A 21,944-nucleotide genomic window follows, 5' to 3' on the forward strand; every position below is an offset into this window, starting at 1 on the left:
GATTTTCTACAATAAAGTACTTGAGGCAAAAAGTCGTACCAAGCTACTAGTGTATGATTCAACAACTCTTTTCTTATTTGTGTCTACACAGTTAGCTCATCTCAGCCTACTGCCTTTTTTCATCTATGTAGATTCTGAGTCCTGATAAAGCACAAAATCGAAATCGATGAAACTGGAATCTTGTTTTTTTTTTGAAGGTGTTTCTCCTCTAATTCCAAACGTTGTAAAATTTAGGTGTGGAGTCCCTAGTTCTTGTTGATGGAGCAAGGAAGCTCTAATTTTCTTGTGAAATTCAGGAAGTAATACAGAGCAGTATCACAGTTGGACCATACGTTGCTGCTAGGGAGTGGGGAGGACGCCTGAACTCAGTGACTGACAGCCCTGTTGACCACCGGGAAGTGTGAGTGTTTATCTTGAGGTTCTTATGTAAGAGCAGGACTGCAACGCTGGCGATTCCTCAGCTAAGAGGAGGATCAGTCTCAAGCTCATGAGAGAGAGAGAAAGAGAAAGACAACTTCAGAAATAACAAGGCCAGATAGCTGTGCTGTTAACACTGCGTGTGTGTGAGTGCGTGTGCGTGTGTATAGCTGATTGTGGCCATGAGGTCTATATTACACCAGCACGTGCATTATCATAATTGATTTTTAATGAAGTGAGGTTCTCCTGTGTATTTCCTGGGCTGCCCCTCTTTAAATAGAGTCCTAATTATCTACTAGGGGGAATGTGCTACTAGGGGGGAAAAAAAAGCAGGCCGCCGCCGCCGCCGCCGCCGCTTTCTTTACAATGTTTCATCTTACAACACACACTTATAAGGGATTCTGAACACAAATGCATGTACATAAACAAAGTGAGATGAATTTTGATTCTATATTCATCATGTAACTACAAATGCAGTCCACTAGATGTTGCTGTGCATGTAAAGCTTGTATGTGTGTGTTGTTGGGAAGAGCCAGACTGGACATGCATGTTTCATTTCTTCAGCCTGCGGGATGGCTCCAAAACAGAAAAGCTCCCAGAGCAACTCATAGCGCACAAATGGAGTGAATTGAGGTGCTGCCGTTTCCCCGTCTAACGGAACAGTCGATATCACTTTCTATCCTAACTTTTGCCAACGTGAGGCACTTCAGTAAGCCAAACAAAACTCCCGAGGTCCCAGGGGGTGACTCGTATGTAGAGGATGACTGTGGGTGGTGTTTCTATGTTATTAAAAATATGAATTGTTTCTTTTCCAAGTTAACGAGATACTATCTGGTGGCAGAATGAAGGAGATCGACATTTTCTCCTTCCCTTCCCTGAAGCCTGCTTGTTAAATGTGAACAAGTCTGCCGCCGGTCTTAGATGTCTCTCACGCACTCGGAATTATCTTATCACTATTCGCCATCCCTTCCGCACTTCATTCTGTTTGACATTGCCGCACGTCTCTGAGTGTTCCTCCACGCTGTAAGTGGCTGTGTGACTTGGAAATCATCTCAGTTTCTGTATTTCATGATCTATTTCCATCTCACGGAAGAACTCCTTGTCGTATAAAGCCAAGAGAGGAAGGAGCTGCTTTTTTTTTTCCCCGTCCGCTGATGATGAAAAACACTGCAAAAACTTCTGGTGCTGTGATTGCCAAGTGAATTAAGTCACACTTCTGGGAATAGCGTATAAGAATACTGCTTGGGTTATCTCCCCTGTGTCTCCTCTCATGTTTGCACATCTTTACTGTCCCATTAAAATCAATGAAACGCTCCTCTCCCGATGGATTCAAATGGACTTGAGCAGCACGTCGGCTCACTTGCTGAGTGAAACATCTAAAACTTTGGACTTTGCGCTCTTCTTGACAAACTCATTTTCAATCATTGTTTTTTTTCAATCATCCATACTACTTGTGTTCTTTGCCTCGCAGACGTCTGTGTTTTTCCGCGGGTGTCTGTATACTGTATGGGAATTTTTACTTTGCGGCACGCCTGCTCGACCTCACAACTCTTTCATTTGACTTTAATTCCCAGTCATTTATATTCAATGAGTGTATGTATTGAAAACAATACTACACTGACCATCTAAACACAGCAATATGCTCTGGATAGCTCTAAACCATCGGCGTTTGTTTTGAACGGCCGATTCTCAATTCAATTCGAGTCACCTTTGATTTGTGCACAGCACTAAGTAAATAGTCTGACATGATACTAATGCAACAGAGCGTAACTTGTTTGAAAAAGAAAAGCCAAAACTGGCTGTCTAATCCCAAAACAAACATTTGATTTGCATCAGAAAAGTAACATTTTGTGTTTACCAGTCATTCAACTGCAACGTTTCCAGCTCCCCATTTTAGTTTCATGACGAGAGTGGTTGACACACTAAGCAGAAGTGAGGCAAAAAGTAGCTTCCAGTTATTTTAGTAGACCTCACAACTTTAAAATTTGGTCAGATTGTTTCCATTTTATGTATTTAGTGACAGATATTGAGTCACAGAGAACACCTGCTTCCACACTAACATGAGGTTTGAAACATCCTGTGTACAGGCCGCTGTTTTTTCAAATAATAATCATAATGCCACACAGCAGCAATAGCTTGCCTCCCCCTTGCGCCGGGTCCCACCAAACATGTCATTGTCACGCAGTTACAGCATGTACGGTGACTGAACACATTTATTAGACCCACCACCATGGATTTGTCTCCGAGACCATCCAGCATTTTGCTTCTCCCAACCCCGTGAAATCCATTGTCACCAAAGCCCCCCGGCACAACGGTCTGTGCACACATATGTAAAAAAAAAAAAAAAACACTACCTTGCCCTAACCCCCCCCCCCCCATGCTGTGTGTCAGAGGGCATGAGCTTGTCCAGCTTGCCATACAGCCACAAAGCACTCTGGGTAATTGCTCAGATAGCAGGTCTGGGATCAGCTGCAGTTTGCTCAAAGAATATTGTGCTGCAGCATGATTGGACACCACAGAGAGGGAACAGAAGGGGGCCACTGGCTGTTATCCAGCGCATCGATTCGCTCACACACACACACGTGCACGCGCACAAAATTTGCAACACATTCAGATATGCTCCAATGCATAAATTACTGTGAGCTCATTTTGGGGGGAAAAAAAAACAGACATTACTGTATGACATTCTATGCTTAACCCCCTCCCCTCTCTCTCTCACACACACACACGACACACACACACACACACACAATCTCCCACCCAATGCAGCATGTGTCCTCAAATGGATAAGAGGAGAAGGAGGCGTGGGAAAAAACCCACAGGGTAAACCCAACCCCTACCCCAAAACATATACACACACACGCACACAAAGTCTGCCCATCTGCCTCCTCTGATCTCACCTCTAATGGCCACTGTACACACTCACACACAGACGTACACTCACGCCCTTCAATCCCCTGGGTGACCCCGTAGGACCCCGACAGCCTTTGACCTTTCCTTAAGGACCGAGTGAACGCATCAGGGTGGAACGGGTCCAAGTGTGAGAGGTCTGCATCTGGTCATTAGGATCCTGAAATCAGCCATGAAAATGAACACGCACCACACGCACATGGCTTTCTGTCTTGTATGGCTCACTGTCATGATTTGCTCTTCGCATCAGCACACATGCACCGACGGGGTGGTTGTGTCCATATTTTGCTTGGATTGAGGCAATGAACGTGCAGCAGAAGATGTTTGCACACGCTGAGTGAGGTCGTTCCCTCCTGGGGTGGGAAAATAATGTTTGTTGGCGCTGGCCATGTCCTCATCCTCCTTCAATGCTCCTCCTATGGTGTTTCTCTTGAGTCTAATTGTAGTTGACAGTGTGTGTGTCCGTGTGTGTTTCTTTGAGGGGGGAAGGGAGAGGAAAAGGTGGCTATCCCAGAGAGCCAAAGAAAGGTTAGAGATACTAATATGAGCGAAGGAAACCACATGCATGCAAAGACAAAGAGAAAAGTCTTAATTTCTTGCAGAAATTGGAAGGACTGACCAAACTGGTAAATGCAACTGAAGCGGGGAGGGGAGTTTTCTGAGTAAGGCCTACTAAATTGTGTATCAAATGCAAAACCGCGTAGGAGGCTGCGATTCACTCGAGAAATATGACATTTTAAGATGAAGAGGAGGAAGAAAATAAATTGAACCTAATTATGCCTGTACACTTTCGGTCAAATAAAGCACCTCATAAGGCTCGTATTTAATAATAATAATATTAATAATAATATATTTGAATTGTATAGCACTTTTAAAGGGCCAAAAATCATTTAATGAAATTCATTTTTATTGATTGGTGACCATAAGATGATTGTATCACGCACAAATTACTTCATATTAAGACACCCATTGAAATACAAATAAAGTGTCTTTCAGTCTATTTTATGTACTATTTCTTACAGTCATGTCAAATTGTGTTTTCAGTCTCATTTTGTTTGTTAAAACTGTCTGGGTGACATCCCACTACTCTAATAGTGGTGCTGGTGGTATCCATTTCAAACTCGTACCTTGAACCAAATATTATATTTTTTCCAACCAAGGGTGTCAAAATACTCTAATCTGTAAAAAGTTGACTTGATTGGAAGAAACTTGTCGGCTTCCTTAGAGACACGACAAAAAAAAAAGACCATAATGACTGCACAGTTAAATGGTCTGAAATTGCACACAGCCCACATAATCCTTAAGTGATTTAGCCAAGGTATTTGTCGTACTTTGGTTGAACTAGCTGATATTTTTTTTTCACACTTGTGACTGTGAAAGCCATTTTTTCCAGTAACTGAATCTTTTGACACTTTACTGCCTCAAGTTAGGATTCTTCCACGCTGCTTGTGTGTTTATGTATTCCTGCGAGTGAAGCCAGAGTGAACGCGGGCATATGAATGAGAGAGGCCGTTGGAGCTGATGTGTGCGTTTGAATGTATGCGTGTGCCTTTCTGTTTAAGTGCGAGAGCATGCCATATATGTGTGTGTCCTCTCTCAGGGATGGCCACTAATAGCTCGCCTCGGGCAACAATTTAACTCAGCCTAACAAGGTTCTCCCCAAAGTGGCCCCAGGGGCATCTCTGGCAGAGGCAAATTGATCACAAAGACTCACACACAGCCTGCTCTGCTCTTCACCTGCTTTCTCTCCATTTCTCGATCTCTCTCTAGTGGCATGATTTAACAGAATACATTATCAACGTTAAATTGGAGTCGAGTGAGTAAAAGTAGCAGCGGTCTCGGTTTCATAATTTCATTCCCTTTACGAAGGAATGATAAGAGACCTCACGTCAACTGTGTGTGTTCTCACACGCACACACACACACATATGAACTTGGGCTGAGTGAGGTTGCTCAAGAGAGAGCGATAGAGAGAGAGGAGAGGATGAAGAGAAGGAAAGATAGTCCTAATAAGAATCTCTTCAATGGGATTACAAGCACTAAAACAGGCTAATCTTTGTCATTAAGAAAAGATGCACTTGGCTAAATCACAGGCTTATTGTTGCGACGTGCAAGCTTTGCACCTGCCAACACAACACCTTCAGTTAGCAGAAATATTCAGAGGTATGATTTTAAATACACAGGCCCGATTTTAAATTACACGGAGCCTCTAATTGTATTTAACTTGTGGCCGATAAATTCCTCTAAACAAATGACTTTTTGTGCATGATCATATGTTTGATTCCCAATGTGTAGCTATGCATATTCATAAAAGGAGGTAGAACTGTAACAGTGACACAAACCTTCAGTCAATGGAGTAATCTGATTTTGTGTTGGATAAGCAGCAGGTTCCAAGTGTGGACTTTGGATGCCACCGTTATGGGCGCAGGCAGGCGTTGGTTGTTCACTGCTGAGCGCAACTACCGTTTGCAAATGTAATCTAATCTCAGTATCGATAACAGTATACGCGTGTATGTCTAGCATTTAGACACAATGTGTATTTGACGCAAATTAACTAAACATCCTCTTCTTTAAGCACACATGCATGCACGCTTACTTTATGATGTAACCCTTAAGACTTTTAATTGCTCTCCTTTCTTCTCTCAGTCTCATTCTCCCGCCCTTCCTTTTATTTCCACCTACAGATTTGAAATGCCTCCTTTAGCATTTCTTCACCTCAAATCTGCTCATCTACAAGATTTCACGCCAAATTTAATTGAAATGAAGAAGAAAACAATAATTGCTGTAACACTACATACCCTCCTTTTCCTTTTTCTACCCAATTTGGGCTCTCATAACTTTCTTTCGACACAAAGTTATGGACAAACAATAATAGCATTTCCTGTTCAGCTACTCTGCAGGTGTTTTTACCCCTCCATAGCTTTTCTTTTAGTAAAACATTTGTGATTAAGAAGAAACAAACTTTTGTCTAAATCTGAGAAAAATGCCAAAATGGAATATTGCTGTCGACATTCTTCCTTCACTAAAATCAGTAAAATTGGCATAAGAGGACTTATGACTTCAAGGCAGATTTAGTTTCGGAGTGGTTCAGTGCTGAAAATCCCTTATGGTGTAGTTATAAAGTGGCTACACAAACTCAAGTGTGCCATATAGCCCACGCTTTATGTGTATTAAGATTTTCAGAGAAAAGAGAGAGACTAAAGAAAAAACGGGGGACAGCGTTCGCCTCATATCCCCGAGATAGCGACGGCGGGATAAAACCAACATGAAGTCGATGCTGAGCTCAAGCTAAACAAACATGAGCTATGATAGCGGCTCAGTGGGAATACAGGAGTGCCATCGGGCCACACGCACACACACACGCGCGCACACACACGCGCACACACACACGCGCACACACACACACACACACACACACACACACACACACACACACACACACACACACACACACACACACAAAACGCAGTTGAGCGGTGTAGATGAATGTATGTGTTGGCTATTGGGACATGAGTCCCACATGTGTGTGTTGCAACAGCATCCAAGCCGTAGCTCAGTCAGTAAGGCTGCGTTGAGGGATTAACAATGTGGCCTTGCATGGGTTTGGGGTAATCTCTCCTCTCTTCTTACATAACACTCGCTATTAGTCAGCACAAACGCACAATAAACAACACAATCGTCACTAACTGAGTCAGACAACAGACCACTCGAGCCCCCAATAATAGTGCACATTGAATATTTCACAGCATGAAATAAAGTAGCAGATTATTTGATGTCTCCGGAGTGAGGTTCCGACAATCTCGATTCAGCCCTGTTTTCGTTTGCTCTCTTTTTGTCTGTTTGGATTCGCTATGGTCTGTACATCTCACTTTGTATGAAAATACGAAAAAAAACATCTTAAATTACAGGATTGAGCTATGGTTGAAGTAATGTCATCTGAGTGATGCACTATAGATTTATCTGAACAGACTGCTTCCGTTGGATTTGATGAAAAATCGATCACGGGATGCTTCGGAATCGGACGGATCAATGCACAAGCCTCCGCAGTAAAACAGGATGAAACTAATTCTATTGGCATGAAGCCGTCATGCGTAGTATTTGACCGTCTGTGTGTGTGTTGAGTGATGCTATCTATCTGTGCGTATAAACACTTTGGGAACAAAAGCAGTAAATTGTATCTTTTGCAATATCTATTTTACAGCATCACCACACCTGTTGTGGCACTTTTGACCTTATCCCGACTTCATCTTACGAGTGGAGTGTTCCTCTCTTTGCATCATCCTATCGTTTCCCAAGTGTGGGAGATTCTGATTGACATATCGCCAGACACAGCAGATCAAATGGCGCTTTGACCGTCCCGCTCCCGCCCGATAGACCCCCACCGCTTCGGCTACTTCATGGTGAACTCTTTGACCTGGGTGCATCCAAGTGGCACAAAGACTTTGTCTGACGTTGCAGCAAATGCAAACACGTCCCACACAAGATGAATAAAACTAGTTGTATTGCTAGTATAAATATTTTATTTGGGTGTATGAATAGGATGGAAAATGTAAATTTGGCAAGGTTTGAAATCAAAATTAAAAAAGTCAAGCATCAAGTTGATGTTAAATACACTTTTTTCATTTTTATATCATTTTGTGAAGCCACAATGTGAAACACGCATTGTTCGACGTGCAAAAAGGCTCTTATTATATTTCTGGATCCGTGTGCAGTTTTTGTTTTCCTTGCCCGGCAAAAGAGTGACATCATCGTCAGTCGGAACTTCAGATGTTGTGGCTACTGTTAAATGAGAATTACCACGGCACATGAGAGACCTCTATTTTTTATAGCCTTGTGGTTGTGAGCACATTTCTATGTAAGGGCAGCTGAGAGACACTCACACACAGGTTGAGAGTGGGGGGCGCTCAGCCCACACTGATTTAATTCTATCTGACAAAACCCTTTCGGGCGTGCAGAGGGAGAGAGGAAGCTGGAGAGAGATAGAGATGGAGAAAGAGGGGTGAGAGAGACGCTTCAGGGGCCTCCTCTGCTAACCGCGGCTGTAAAGTGAAAGCTGGAGCTTCCCGTAGAACCGCCCCCCCGCCCCCTTGAAGCCTCCCATGCACAACAGTGGTCGCTAGAATGTGAACAAAAACAAATGCAAGGAGCATGACAGAGGAGTTTGGTCGAAGATGACAGAAAAGGAGGTGGACTATGTTTGTCTGTTTTTTTCTTTCGTTGTTGGTTTTTCTGGCTCAAGGATGTATTGGCATTAAACAGCAGCAGCAGAAAATGTTAAATGACATCCAAATAAATAAATCATGACAGTGAGCAGAACATACATCCTATAGATGCGGTGCTTGAGGGCTATTTATAATTTTGTATCAATTTGGATAATGTTTGCAATGGATTTCACTGCTGCTGTTGAGATTTATTGTTTATTTTTCCATTAAAAGACATTTTATATATATACAATATATTGTATCTTTGCATTGCAAACCAATTTCATGAATCTTTTAACTAAATAATTCAGTGTCGTTTTTTTAAGAATGATGGTAAATATTCACTACACTAAAAATGATCACATTTATTGGCTATGTCCACACAACACATGTGCATAGTATAGTTGACACCGTTAAAATGATGTTTTTACCAGTGAGGTTTGATATCATTGTTTTGCAGGAACGCATTTTCATCAAGTTCAACGTCCTCTCAGCCTGAATTGCGCAAAAAGTCCCTATAAAACTAAATCCGCAAAGGGATATTAACATTCCAAATAGGCCCCACTGCAACTGTGCTACAACTGCAAACAATATACAATGTTGTTTTATGTCGAACACTGTACATGGAGAAAAAAAATCGGAAAGTGGCGGTCCGCAGGCTTTTGAGCGTGTTTGTAAGTGCATGCGCGCGTGTAGAGCGAGTGAGAAAGACGCGCAATGAGAGAGAGCCAACTTGACTTTGACGTTAAAATTAAACATGCCGTTCAACTTGCAGAGAAATCGGTTAGTGGATCTCACGACAAGTGGCCCTGGAACATCCAATAAACTTTGTACCCAACTCCGAATCAACAAGGCAAACCAAAGGCGAATAAAAAATTGTATTTCCATCATGCGGCAATTTCCGGTTGGCGAGCTGATATGGATTGACTAAAGTGATTGACAAAAGTGATTAACCGGGCGCCACTTTTAATTTCCCCTCATGCGCGGACTTGCTCACCTGCTCATTTGACGCGCGGAAATAAACTTTGATATACTTGCGTAGCTGTGTATCGTAGTGAAATGGACTAGTGAGCAAAAACATACAAACAAACAATCATACCAAAAACTCCCACAATAAACTTCTAAGAACATATAACGATCCCGCCACACCGCGTGCATGCATGCATGCGTGCGTGCGTGCGTGCGTGCGTGCGTGGAGTTGGTGCTCTTACCTCGCATGGTGTTGCTGTTGCGCCTCACTTCCCAAAGCAGCAGTCATGAAGAAATAAACATAAACACTAAAACGAAAAAGGGGCGTCTCGGCGGGCAAGATCCTCTGTTAAATAATAAAACAACTAACAACTCAAAGAATGTCGACGAGCTGCGTCGATGACCGCTGCCCTGATTGGAGGCGGCTTGTGCGCTAAAAGCATCCCAGACGGAGGCGCGGGGAGGCGGACTGAGGTCGGTCGGCGTGTCGGTGGTTGCGCTCTGGTCTTGCGGTCGCTTTCATGACATCTGCGCTCTCACCTCTACGGGAGGCTTCCACTGTTTTCTGCCGGCTGAGGGAGGGGAGAGCGTGTTGGAGAAGCTTTGCCCGCCAGCTCGGATTGGACCCAAGCACTTTCCGCTCCTCCCACTCTCTCCTGCAGCCTACACACACGCGCGCGCGCGCATCCATGCCCGCACGCCCGCACGCCCGCAAGCCCGCAGCCTGAGCGCACTCTGGCGCTAATACTTCGCCTTCCACGTTTAATCAGCCCGGTGCAATATACGGTTGGTTGTTTTCAAACATGTAAAATGAAGTGTGTCAACCATTTATCCTGCCCAGATTTTCTGACTCCATGATTTAAAAAAAAAAAAATCTCATGTTGACTGTGCAAATCAGGTAATCTGATCACTTTTAGATTATTATATATTTAGATCATTCCAACGGAGGAACTGTATCAAGCATTTGTGCATAATATTCACTTTTGAGTGATCAGATTTTCATGCTAAACGATTTGCCTATGAGCACAAAATTGCCGTGCATCATTGTGTGATCAAAATCCCCCCAAAAAATCCACCCATAGAGGAGACCAAAATGGTTGACCCTCTTCTCAGTCATATACATCACTCATACATTAGCTAACAATTGTTTTGCACTTGCAAGGCTGTACAATTCCAGTTGTTTTATGACCAAAAGTCAATTATTGCTGATAGTCAACTTGAATTACAGTTGCGCCACTGTAAAGGTATCTAAGACAAGAACATCTTGTTCTTATCTACTGTATATAGAGGTTAACGATCTTACTGTATGTCACAGAAAGAAGAGTAGCTCCGATGACATGACTTGTCTCAGGTATCCTTAGGGATGACTTTCAGGGTGGGGTCTTCTACTTCCTCTGAGAAATACGCAAATACTGACCTAGCAAATGGACGCTTTAGGGCCACGACGAGTGACACTGTAGGCTTCGGAGATTCTAATCGTACATGTTGTGTTATGCATGACCAAGGTGTTTGGCTGATTGTACTTTTAACTGATAAATACCATAGTTATCAATGATTATCCCAGTGGGGAGCATTAAAGCCTTGACCGAAATGTCTGAAATTTTGCATTACAGCAAATACATTTCAATACATTTCATGTGTTAAATACAAATGTGTAATATGTTTTATGTGTTAAATACAAGGTTGCAATGTAATTCTTTACAATAAAGGGGAGATAATACAGGATCGATGAGAAGGCCCAATGCGCGTTTCCATGTGACTGGATTCGGTAACCTCTGCCACCAGGTCCTTGACCCCCAACACGGACTCCTGGTGATATGCATGCGGTGTGAAGTACATCCGCAAACTTAAAAAGTAATTATATCAAGAAGTTGCCGAAATGAGCGCGTGTCCTGTCTGTCGGAAGGTCTCCCCCTGTCGCACTGGGTTACCGTCACGCCTGGTGCTCAACGTCTGCCATTGAAGTAGTTGTCTGAGAGCTGTAGATGCTTTTGTCAGTCTGCGCGAGGTAGCAAAGAGGCAGGTGTGGGTTGGAGGCACTTTCACCCCCAGTCTCTTAGCCTCTTTAGCTGTGGCCCACGGAGAGAGCGAGACAACCATGGAAAGAGAGAGAGAAATTGCCCCGAGCGCATCTCCACTGACCTACATTTTATCTGTCGCTTTTTTCCACTCTTCCTTTTTTCATCCTTTATTTCTCCCATACCAACAGCTCCATAATTGTGATGTAATGACCAAAGCAAGCGTGATAAAATCCCAGACTGGTCAGGATGAAATGCTTCTTGAAGACAGGCAGACAGAGGGAAGATAGTGAAGGACAGCAATGGGGAGGGGCTTAGAATCATCTCATTTTGCCAAAGTGACCAAAATACAGTATATGTGCAATGTGTGGACTTCAAATAATGTGAGGATTGGTGAGTCCATTGAGACGGACGGATCACCCTCTTTGTTAAACTATTCTTCCAGAGCTTTCAGAGATAACTGGTAATTTATCTGTCCAAGATTGTAGCTTGTGCGGTGAAAGTGAACATGGAAGCAGGACGTCATAAGGTCGAAAGTGTCCATATGGTGGTAAGAGGGAGGAAGGGAGCAGGAGAAGCAGACTGGGCCATGCCTAAGGGCCCAACTTGGAGGAGGAGAAACTGCATTCTGCATAGAGATGCAATCTCTGATCCGATTGCTCTGCCTTTATATTCTTCTGCCTGCTTCTTTTCCTGCACCACCTCCATCTCAATGGTCCACCAAATTGTTTCAACTGAAAATTAACCAATTAAACAAAGTGGTCTTTACGCCCGTTTCTAAGGTTGGGTCCACACAGACGGTGTATCCCAGGGATCTTCCTGTACAATGCTTCTTAAATCTGAGTCAAAGAAAAACATTTGGATGGTACGAATTTGGCCTTCCATCTGTCCAAAATGGGGATCCCATATCAACTCCACTCTTATTTAAAGCAAATATTTGCATGACCCCAGGTTTAAGAAGCAATTTGGGATATACAGTGAACTTTGTGTTTACTGAGCAGCCACACAATTATGACCACTTGCGCAATATCTTGAACTCTAGTAATATTGTACAATTTGGATTGTGATTGTATTCCCTCAACGATATTATTGCTTTTGCAGTAGTGCAGCAGAATGAGTTCAGGTTATCTCAGTTAGTTACATAAGAAAGTCAAACCTATTACTATGATGCAGAAAAATTCCACACCCCAACCTTGATGTTGCATGTATGAGAGAAGGCAAGATACTATAGATTTTTTTTGTTTCGGGAAAAAAAAAACCTTCTTTTTTATATCAATCAGTGATGCCCTTGAATCGACCACCAGGAAGTTAACTTAAATATAATTAGATAAGTTTCCTCTTGAAAATAAGAAATTAGGCCACAGGTCTCAGAGGAATCATCGTCTCCAATCTGACAAGTTCTGCTCAGCCTCGCCTTCTCCCACTGAAACAAGCAGGTGCTTTTCTCTGCAAAGATGCGCTCAAAACACATTTGTGAGCAGCAGAGTGACAGCACATTAGTTTTTAGGATTATTGTTATTGTTTGCCCAGATCCGCCCAAGTGCCTTTGTACATGTCAATACATGACCTTATTGATATTATCACAAGGGTGTCAAATACAAAGGTCTCATATAATATGACATTGACATGTTGACATGTAAAGTGAGAGCTCAGGGATAGAAAATGAGAACCAAAGCGGGAGAGGCAGGAGACGCAGCAAAGGAGAGATAGATATTGAAAATACACTTGAGAAATTTGAGATACCACAAGTGACATAGGCAATTTCTGTGGAAAAATTACTTCATCATAATTTCAATCCCGAGAAGAATTGAAAGGAAAGCCCTGAAGGAGGAGGGCCAAGTCACCTTGAAAGGTGTTAGGAGAAATGCTGCCCCCCCCCCCCAACAACCCCCACACACTACTCAGTTTTATGCATTAATACAAAATGACCCCTATGTCTTCCACTGATGAAGTTATTGTAGTTATTGCTCTGTGTGATTCAGAGATAAAATAAACAGTACTGTGCTGAAGTTATATAGGCCACAGAAAGCTTTGTTGTTTTAATGAACCTGCTTCACAGTCATTTAATTTTATTGTTTGATTGGTTATAATTATTATTAATTAGTATGAATTAATGGTATGGACATGGATAAGGTTAATGGTGGGATGTATAACGGAGCTGTGAATACAATTTATTTATATCTTTGATTCACTGGGGTTGTGTTATTTTCAAATTGGTAAAACATCCACGTCATCTCAAAGAATTTTTGCACCAAAGTGAACAATATCGGTCTGTCTGCTGCTATTAGCATCATCTAATCAAAGACTTTAAAAAACGTTTCATGTTTTTACCTTCCCAGTGTCAATCGTCAGATTTTAATTGGATTTTTTTCTATTTTCTGCTTTTTTTTCCACTCTTTGCCATTAGGAAATGGAATATAGTTTCACTTTGAGTCATTTTCCTCTTCTTGTTCTTCTTAATATACAGTATACAGTAAATTTCTTCCTCAGTAGGCAGGCATGTCGAAAAATGAGTCTTTTGCCTGAGGCACTCTCTCAAAATAATTTAGTCGTCGTTATTTCTTCGCGAGAGCTTAATAAATGTTGGCGTGCAAATGGGGAGGAAATTGCAAACTGTGTGCAGCTTTCATGTTCAGGGCTACTTGATAGTTATGTTGATTTTCTGATGGGGTTTGTAATTGTAGAAAGTCGCAGAGAATAGAGCAATGGCTTTGCAAATCACTCTTGATTTATTTAATGGTGGACGGTCCTTATTGAACAGGACCAGTATATATATGTGTGTGTGTGTGTGTGTGTGTGTGTGTGTGTGTGTGTGTGTGTGTGTGTGTGTGTGTGTGTGTGTGTGTGTGTGTGTGTGTGTGTGACTATTGCTTGTCCTCATTTCTTTGAGGTACAATTAGATGCCTTTTGAAATTTCACACACATTGTGGGTTTGGGTTATTTGATTTTTTTTTTTTTTTACTAATCACATTTTAGTCAGTGAAATTGAGATGTTTGCTGCCTTATTCTCTTCAGCGATCAATCAGTCGATGGACAATAATCCCCCTTTATCAAAACAAACAGATCTATCTTTTAAAACTTCATAGCCCTCTTACACGCAGCCCTTGACCTTTAACCTCAGTCTATCTATAGGTGTTCAGTTCAGGGGGAGGGGGGCTTTTCTAGAAGACCAATAACGGAGCCCAGGAGGACGCCACCCAGAGATCCTCTTACTGTCTGCCATACAGGAGCAACACTAAGCACTATAATCTGAAAGGAGGGGATGGTAGGATGGAGATGATTTGGTGTGTGCGTGTGCGTGCGTGCGTGCGTGTGTGTGTGTACGCAATGATGATGATGATGATGATGGTGTGGGGGTGGGTCTGGACGGCATGTTTTTTAACCCCTCCCTCATCTCCATCCCCTCTGGTTAATCTGGAGTCTAGCATGTGGATTAGTGCAGCACCACTGTTTGACTCAACGCTACATTTCCTACAGTGCCTATAAGATTACGTCTTTAAGCAGTTTACGTTCACAGCTCAGTGAGAATATTGGAGTTAGCACATTGGCTAATGACATATATGCAGAGCTGCTTGTGCTTGATGATCATCATTCATGTTCAAGCAATGTCGAGTTGTGTGCTTTTTGGCACAGAGTGGCATGACAAGTGTTTCCCAACAGATGCCCCTGTTGTTTTTGATTCCTCGTCTTGGAGTCGATGCCAGATAGAGCGCCAGCACCACTTAGCAATGCACCGCCCCACAAGCACACAAGGTCTCATCATGTTAATGCGATCATCACCTTTAGCATTGGATGGATGAGTTGACATCTCTCTTTGTTTGGGTTGAGGTAAAATGAGTCTGTTAGTCTGTTAATCCACCGGGATTAAGAAACAACAACAATCTCCCATGGAGTGTGTGAGTTTCTGTTTTGCGCGAGTGAGTGAGAGAGTGAGTCTGTGCACGTGCGTTTTACAGCGTGCATCTTTGGATTTTGACTTCAGTTCCTCATGGGTTCATATGTGAACGCAAACGACCACCAACACGAGATGTGGAAGGTGCTGATGTTGATGGTGCTGCTGCTGATGATGATGATGATGAGAAGAATGAATGATGGGGGGGGTTAAAGGGTAGAAGAGTGTAGGGATTAGTTGATATTTCCCTGGCATTACGTACGCTTTGGCGAACATCTACTTAAGTCCTGCCTTATGCGCCGCTGTCTGGAACACACACACAAAAAGCCCTCTGTCCCATTCACACACACAAAGACTATTAGTACAGTCCAGCTCATCCTCTCAATGCGCAGAAGAAAAGAGAGAAAAACATGTTAAGTCTTTGTCCTCTTCTGTCTGGGCTCATTCATTCTCTCATCCATGGGAGGAAGAGTAATAGGGTGAAGAGAAAGGAAAAAATTGGAAAGACATAGATGATTTGTTCATTGAGATTGTGGTCAAGTTACTTGAGAGTAACTCCAGCGGATGCGTGTAAACTTGAACAAAAGGCATACAGTAAATTGTCATGAAATTATGGTAAATAACCTCATATTTGCTTGGAATTATTATGACTAGACGCCATTACAAGAGAAATACGTCAGGATCAATAGCAATTTTGTTTGTGTTCATTTTGTGTTATTAACACTGTATTTTTGTAACTTTAGTCACTTTTTTACATCATTAGAAAAAGCATTAGAAAATTGCACTTTTTTTTCACACATTTTGAGACACTGCTACATTGCTGTTTTTAGTTGAAGGTGTTAAGGCATATATTTTGGGGTGGCCCATGGCCCTTCATCCCACTATAATTGATCCGGACCACAACTGAGCAGCAGCTGAAGGCCAGCTCCAAAGTCAAAACTAAACAAGGAGCAATCTGTCGTAAAATGAACATACTGGAGGATCATGAATGTGATTTGATCACACTGAGTAGGAAGAGGGAGAAACCGTCTATCTTCACAGAAATTAAATTACCACGTAAATCATTTTTTGTCTTTGCATATCTAGGAAAGCTTCATTAATAGTAGTCGTGGTAATCCCCATCGCTCACTTTTTCGACAGTGCCCACAACTTCCCATGCAAACTCCAAATGTCCCCAGGGCCGTAAGTTGGGCACTGCTGTATTACAGTATTTGTAAATATTTGACCGACCATCTAAACGCGCTTATGCGATGAGATTTGGATGTAATTAATCATGACAATATTGCCAGACTGCAAAAAAAGTTTACCAACAGTCATGATTCATTTACAGAGACCATTTCAAAGGAGAAATCCAGACGTTCTGCACATGTAGCCGAGTTTAAAAGTTCATAAATTGTTAATTGATGACTGTTCTCTTTACCGGGGAAATCATCTTTAAAGAATGTGAAATATGCAACAATGAATATCCTAATGAGAACTGGGTAATAATAATGCATTGGGATGTATGTTCTCAGTGCAGGCCTCCGATACTTCAACGATAATGCAACGTGTCTGCTATCTGCCACCTGGGATGTTTTTTCAACAGTCTCTCCTGAGTTTCTTTTCCGATTCCTACTGTACTTAGCCATCGCTCTCCTCACTTTGCTTCACTGGCTGCCACTTTCAATATCTCCTCCCATCCCTTCCCCCTTTTAACTCATCCTGAATTATCCATAGCTGCATTGCTGCCTCGCTTTCCCTCAACAGCCCCCCCCCCCATTCCCCGTCTGCACGTTTGCTCCCTCCGTCTCCCCTTCTATCGTTTTGCCATCTCTCAATTTATTCTCGTGCTCCGTGCAGCCTTTCACTCTCTGCACTCTCATCTCTCGTGTCTTTCTCCCCCCCCCCCTATCTTTCTCTCCATTCCCTTGCTCGTCCCCTCTCTCCCTGTTTCCCCGCGTCTCTCGCTTAGTGTAACTGTAGGATATAGGTCAGCGGGACGGCTTGGCTGACTCGTGTCTAGACTCAGCTTCAGTCTTGGGGGCATGCAGTCACACAGTGGAGCACATTGACCAACGCAATCAGCGCACCACTCTGAAGCTCCATTGACTGCTTTGCAGTGCACGTGTGTGTGTGTGTGTGTGTGTGTGTGTGTGTGTGTGTGTGTGTGTGTGTGTGTGTGTGTGTGTGTGTGTGTGTGTGTGTGTGTGTGTGTGTGTGTGTGTGTATGCGCGTGTGGGCGCTCGGAGGTGCGCGCACACTTAGGCTGAGGGGCAAAGTTCTTTCAAGGAGCCTTTGCTGCACGCCAGGCATTACCAAAGACATTAACACCATCTGTAAAGGAAAACAGTGGTAGAAATGTCAGTGCAAATGTCATTCGGTGGCGTGTTGATATTTCAACATGAACAAAGATTACCAGAGGCTTTCAGACATGCACAAAAGTCAACTCGGAGGTAAAACATTTTCATGTGCCATTATTTGAGTGCATTTGTTGACTGTAGAGGAAGGCGAAATGAAAATTTGATACGGCATGCGTGCGGCTGCCCGAGTTGAGTACACGGTAACCGCTGTAAAAGGGGGGGGGGGGGGGGGTTGGCAGCTGTATGGCCCTGGATGCTGCAGGGTGCGACATGCTGTGGGGAAGGGTACATGGGATGACGCTTTGTGTGTTAGGCCAATGATTCATTCAAGTGAGTATGTTATGGCCCGCCCCTCTCACTCTGGCTGTGGTCCAGATGTGATCCCCCATCTTTCTCCCTGGATACTGAGTCAGTGCCCCCACCCGAGCAGAAAGTTCTCCGTCTGCGTACCCATTAAAGTTAGGGCTGCAACACAACATTTTTTTCCATCCATCCATCCTTTTCTGAACTGCCTATCATTGTTTATTCACAAACCATAATCCAAGTCTGAAAGTCAAGTTGTTTGTTTTTCCAGCAAGAGCGGGTATGTGTGATTGATTTGATCAAACGCAACGTTCTTCACCTACACCATTACTGTGAGTGTGTGTGCCCAGGCAATATTGTTGTGTAATCTTAACCACATAGAGTTTCTGCCTAATAATGCCTTGTAATAAGATTCCCTGCCTGTCAGCACCCTCTCAGTCAAAACACAATGAAATTGGTTTTGACACCGACACTTACTTGGCTCAACGGCGAAAAGAATAGAGACAATGGACTGATGTTTGGAAAGGCTTTAAAGAATGACTGAGCCAGCTGGATGATGTAACCAGGTGTGACTACACATTCTGTGTGTAGTAAATGCACAGCCATCTATAAATTGTATGTGTGGATGTCTGGCCAAGCATCCGTTCACATCATGTGTCAGAATACTATTTGGGGATGCCGTTGGATGATATGTTCAGCTTGGAAAACTCACAAGCGTGTCAGTATTGGGTCAAAAATGGAGTTAATTAGTTGAAGTGGGTTGAACATTATTAAAGGTCAGGTCAGTTTTTATATGATTCATGAAAATAAAATGCTGACATTACATCATCCTTTCCTTTGATTATTGTTCTTTATCCTCTTCAGAAATAGTTCTGATCAATGATAAACTTATAAACAGTCTTTAAAAAAAATAAAAAACACACCATATCATTGACTAGTTGAGTAACAATTCTGCACAACTGCAACAAAGGTCACAGTGCACATATCATGTATAGGCTTTGAGTAAGGTAAAATAATGCAGCCGCATCCAAGGTCCAGCTACAACTCTCGCCTTTTCTCATGTGCTTCTCATTTGAAGACATGGATGACATCAAGATGTCCCGCAATGATGAAGCTGCGGAGGATCCTGGAAGAATTCTTCCAGGAGTGCATGAAAGCATGGCGGAGAAGGCTAGGGAAGTGTGCTGGACTCCAAAGGGAATAGTTTGAAGCATTTGAAATAGATCCTTTGTGATGCCACTCCGAGATCTTTTCTGACATACCATGTATGTACACTGTTTATGTATATATACGGGTATGTGCATTGCAACATGAAATTGACTCATGTAAAAGTACAGATCATCCTCCACTTCCCAATCACTTTTCCATCTCTTCCTCCTCCTCTCATGTTGCCCCAGGCGCTAATGCCATTTCCCATCATGCCCAGCTCAAGCAATAAACATGACGACGACATGTCAGCGCGGTCGATCATGGATGTTTCACTCGCTGACTAGGTTATCATCTTTACATTGTTTGTACTCATATTAATGCTTTTGTTTTTGTCAAAAAATACATTATTGTATTCAATATACTTCACACTTTTTTTTTTTCAATTCGGCATGGTAATTTTCTCTAAGTGTTCTGCAAATAATCAACATTATTGAATGTAAAAGAGATACAATGTGATATTTTTAACTTGTACCAAAGCAAATTGATCAGTTCATTCATGAGCAGGCATGGGCTCATGGGAAAACTACAGCTGCACAGAATCAATGGTGGTCAATTTACAAGCCAACCATGGGCATTATCCATCCTAGCATTGAAGCAAGAATCACTTCTCTTGTCAGTGCGCCTAATTATTCATCTGTATCATGTACCTACTAGATCATAACAATTCATTGGTTTCACCACGATGTAGCTGCATCCTCAGCAGTGACATTCCTTTTAAAACATGATGATGATGATGATGATGATGATGATGATGTGATTTAATTAGTGCTGTGGTCCATTTGATATAGGGTCGCACGGATAGATTGAGAAAAATAAAGAAGTAAATAATGTACGTCCTTATTGGGAATACACTCTGCAGGCTGCATGGGTTCAATTCTCAGTGGTATTGTGAGCCGTTGTCTGTCTCTATGTGCCTGACTGGAGACAAGTGTAGTTGGATTTTCACCTAAAACCAGCTGGGATAGGCTCCAACATACCTTTGACCCTGAACAGATAAGATACATTGAAAAAAAAAAAAGATGATGAATGAGGTTGTATTATTTTGTCCCATGATTGATGATGATGATGATGATCCCTACTGAATCACAGATTTTTAACACAAGATCTACTGGAAAATATGCTGCGTAATTAAGCGCAAGAACAAAAGGCAAAAAAGTGAATGGTGTTTTTTGTTCGGTTTGTATGTGTTACTGTGCTCTGGGCTGAAGTAGCAAGTTTTTGACAGCTTAAAAATACTGTAGCATCTAGAATAATTCACCATTTCATAATATTTGGTAGCACAAAGCTATTGCATTTTCATTAAATGAAAGAGTAAGGATTGTTTGATTATTTAGCTTGTTGAAATATACAATGTTTAATTCTCTTTTGTTTTATTGTAATTTTCATCATGAACTTCAACTGCAAAGGGCAAACAGCTTGAAGCAAGCACACTTGGACTTTATTTGGAGAACTGTGCAAGCAAGAGAGTGACAATAGGTGCTAAGAAATACTTTAAAAGTATGCTTTAATAAGTCTAAGTGTGTTTAAAGAGTGTGGGGGTAAAAGGATTGAAAAATATACGTATATTCTCATATGGTCTTCCTAAATGGGCGTTCACTGTACAATTATTGCTTTTAGTCCATCCAACTATTCATCCATCCTTCCTGCTCCCACAATAACGGTTGTATGAAACATTCAATTCTAACTCAGACCATCTATATTTCATATAGCATTTTGCAAACATCAGATGAATAAATGATACCGTGAGTGTGGGCATAACCTCTGCATCAGCATATCACGGAGCTGTGGCCTATTTCTAGCCTTTTCTCAATGGCCAGTGTGGCCGTGCGTTTGCGAGTGGGAGGGATATCTGTACGAGAGTGTGTATTCTCACCCTGTGTATTTCATTGTGCCAGCGTGGAGCATGCGCACTCAATGTGACCAGGTTTAGGTGTGAACTCTTGAAGAGTTCATGAAAGCTCAGCTGTGCCCCCGGCGTGAAAAAGAGCAACGCTGTTGTGTTCACCAGCTCACCATCACCTCTGTCCTCGACCATTATTGCCCCCAGAAAGACTCTCTTATCTAATATGTCCGACCATTAATGGAAAATAACACTCCTCTCCAACAAAGAACAGACATATAATTACCAATGTGAATGGCACTGCTGCTCCTTATTCTTCCCCAGCAAGAGAACATGAGAGTGCCACGGAAGGACAGAAAAAGAGAGCAAGGATTGAGAAAATTGATAAGCATTTAGTGAAAGAGGATGTTTGAACCATATGACGGGAGTGAGGTTAATAAGAACACATACGCTGTCATAATGGAGTGTTCATTCCAATGAGGAAAACTCCATTTAGCCAATCAAAAATTTTACACAAATGGAATATGATACCAGAGACAATTAGGAAGTCTCTTTCATATTATCATGACGAGATATGATAGAATGACGGCAGACAATGTAAATTAGCCATTTGGGCAACTCCACTTCATTTACAATATTATGACTCCTTAATAATGGACACTCTCTCTGTTTGCAATTAATACATTGAAAAAAAATCTTTGTTTTGCTTTTTCTGAGGTGATCAATGCGAGTCACCGAGGTAGCACTGAATGGATCAAGGCCCTTTAGGGTCATAATGGCCTGCACTGGTAATAGCCAGACAGAGAGTCACACTGTGCTCCAAATTACAATGCATGTGCACTTATTC

This window comes from Syngnathus leptorhynchus, chromosome 4 (assembly GCF_054491065.1).
Source record: "Syngnathus leptorhynchus isolate UIUO chromosome 4, UIUO_Slep, whole genome shotgun sequence".
Taxonomy (NCBI): domain Eukaryota; kingdom Metazoa; phylum Chordata; class Actinopteri; order Syngnathiformes; family Syngnathidae; genus Syngnathus; species Syngnathus leptorhynchus.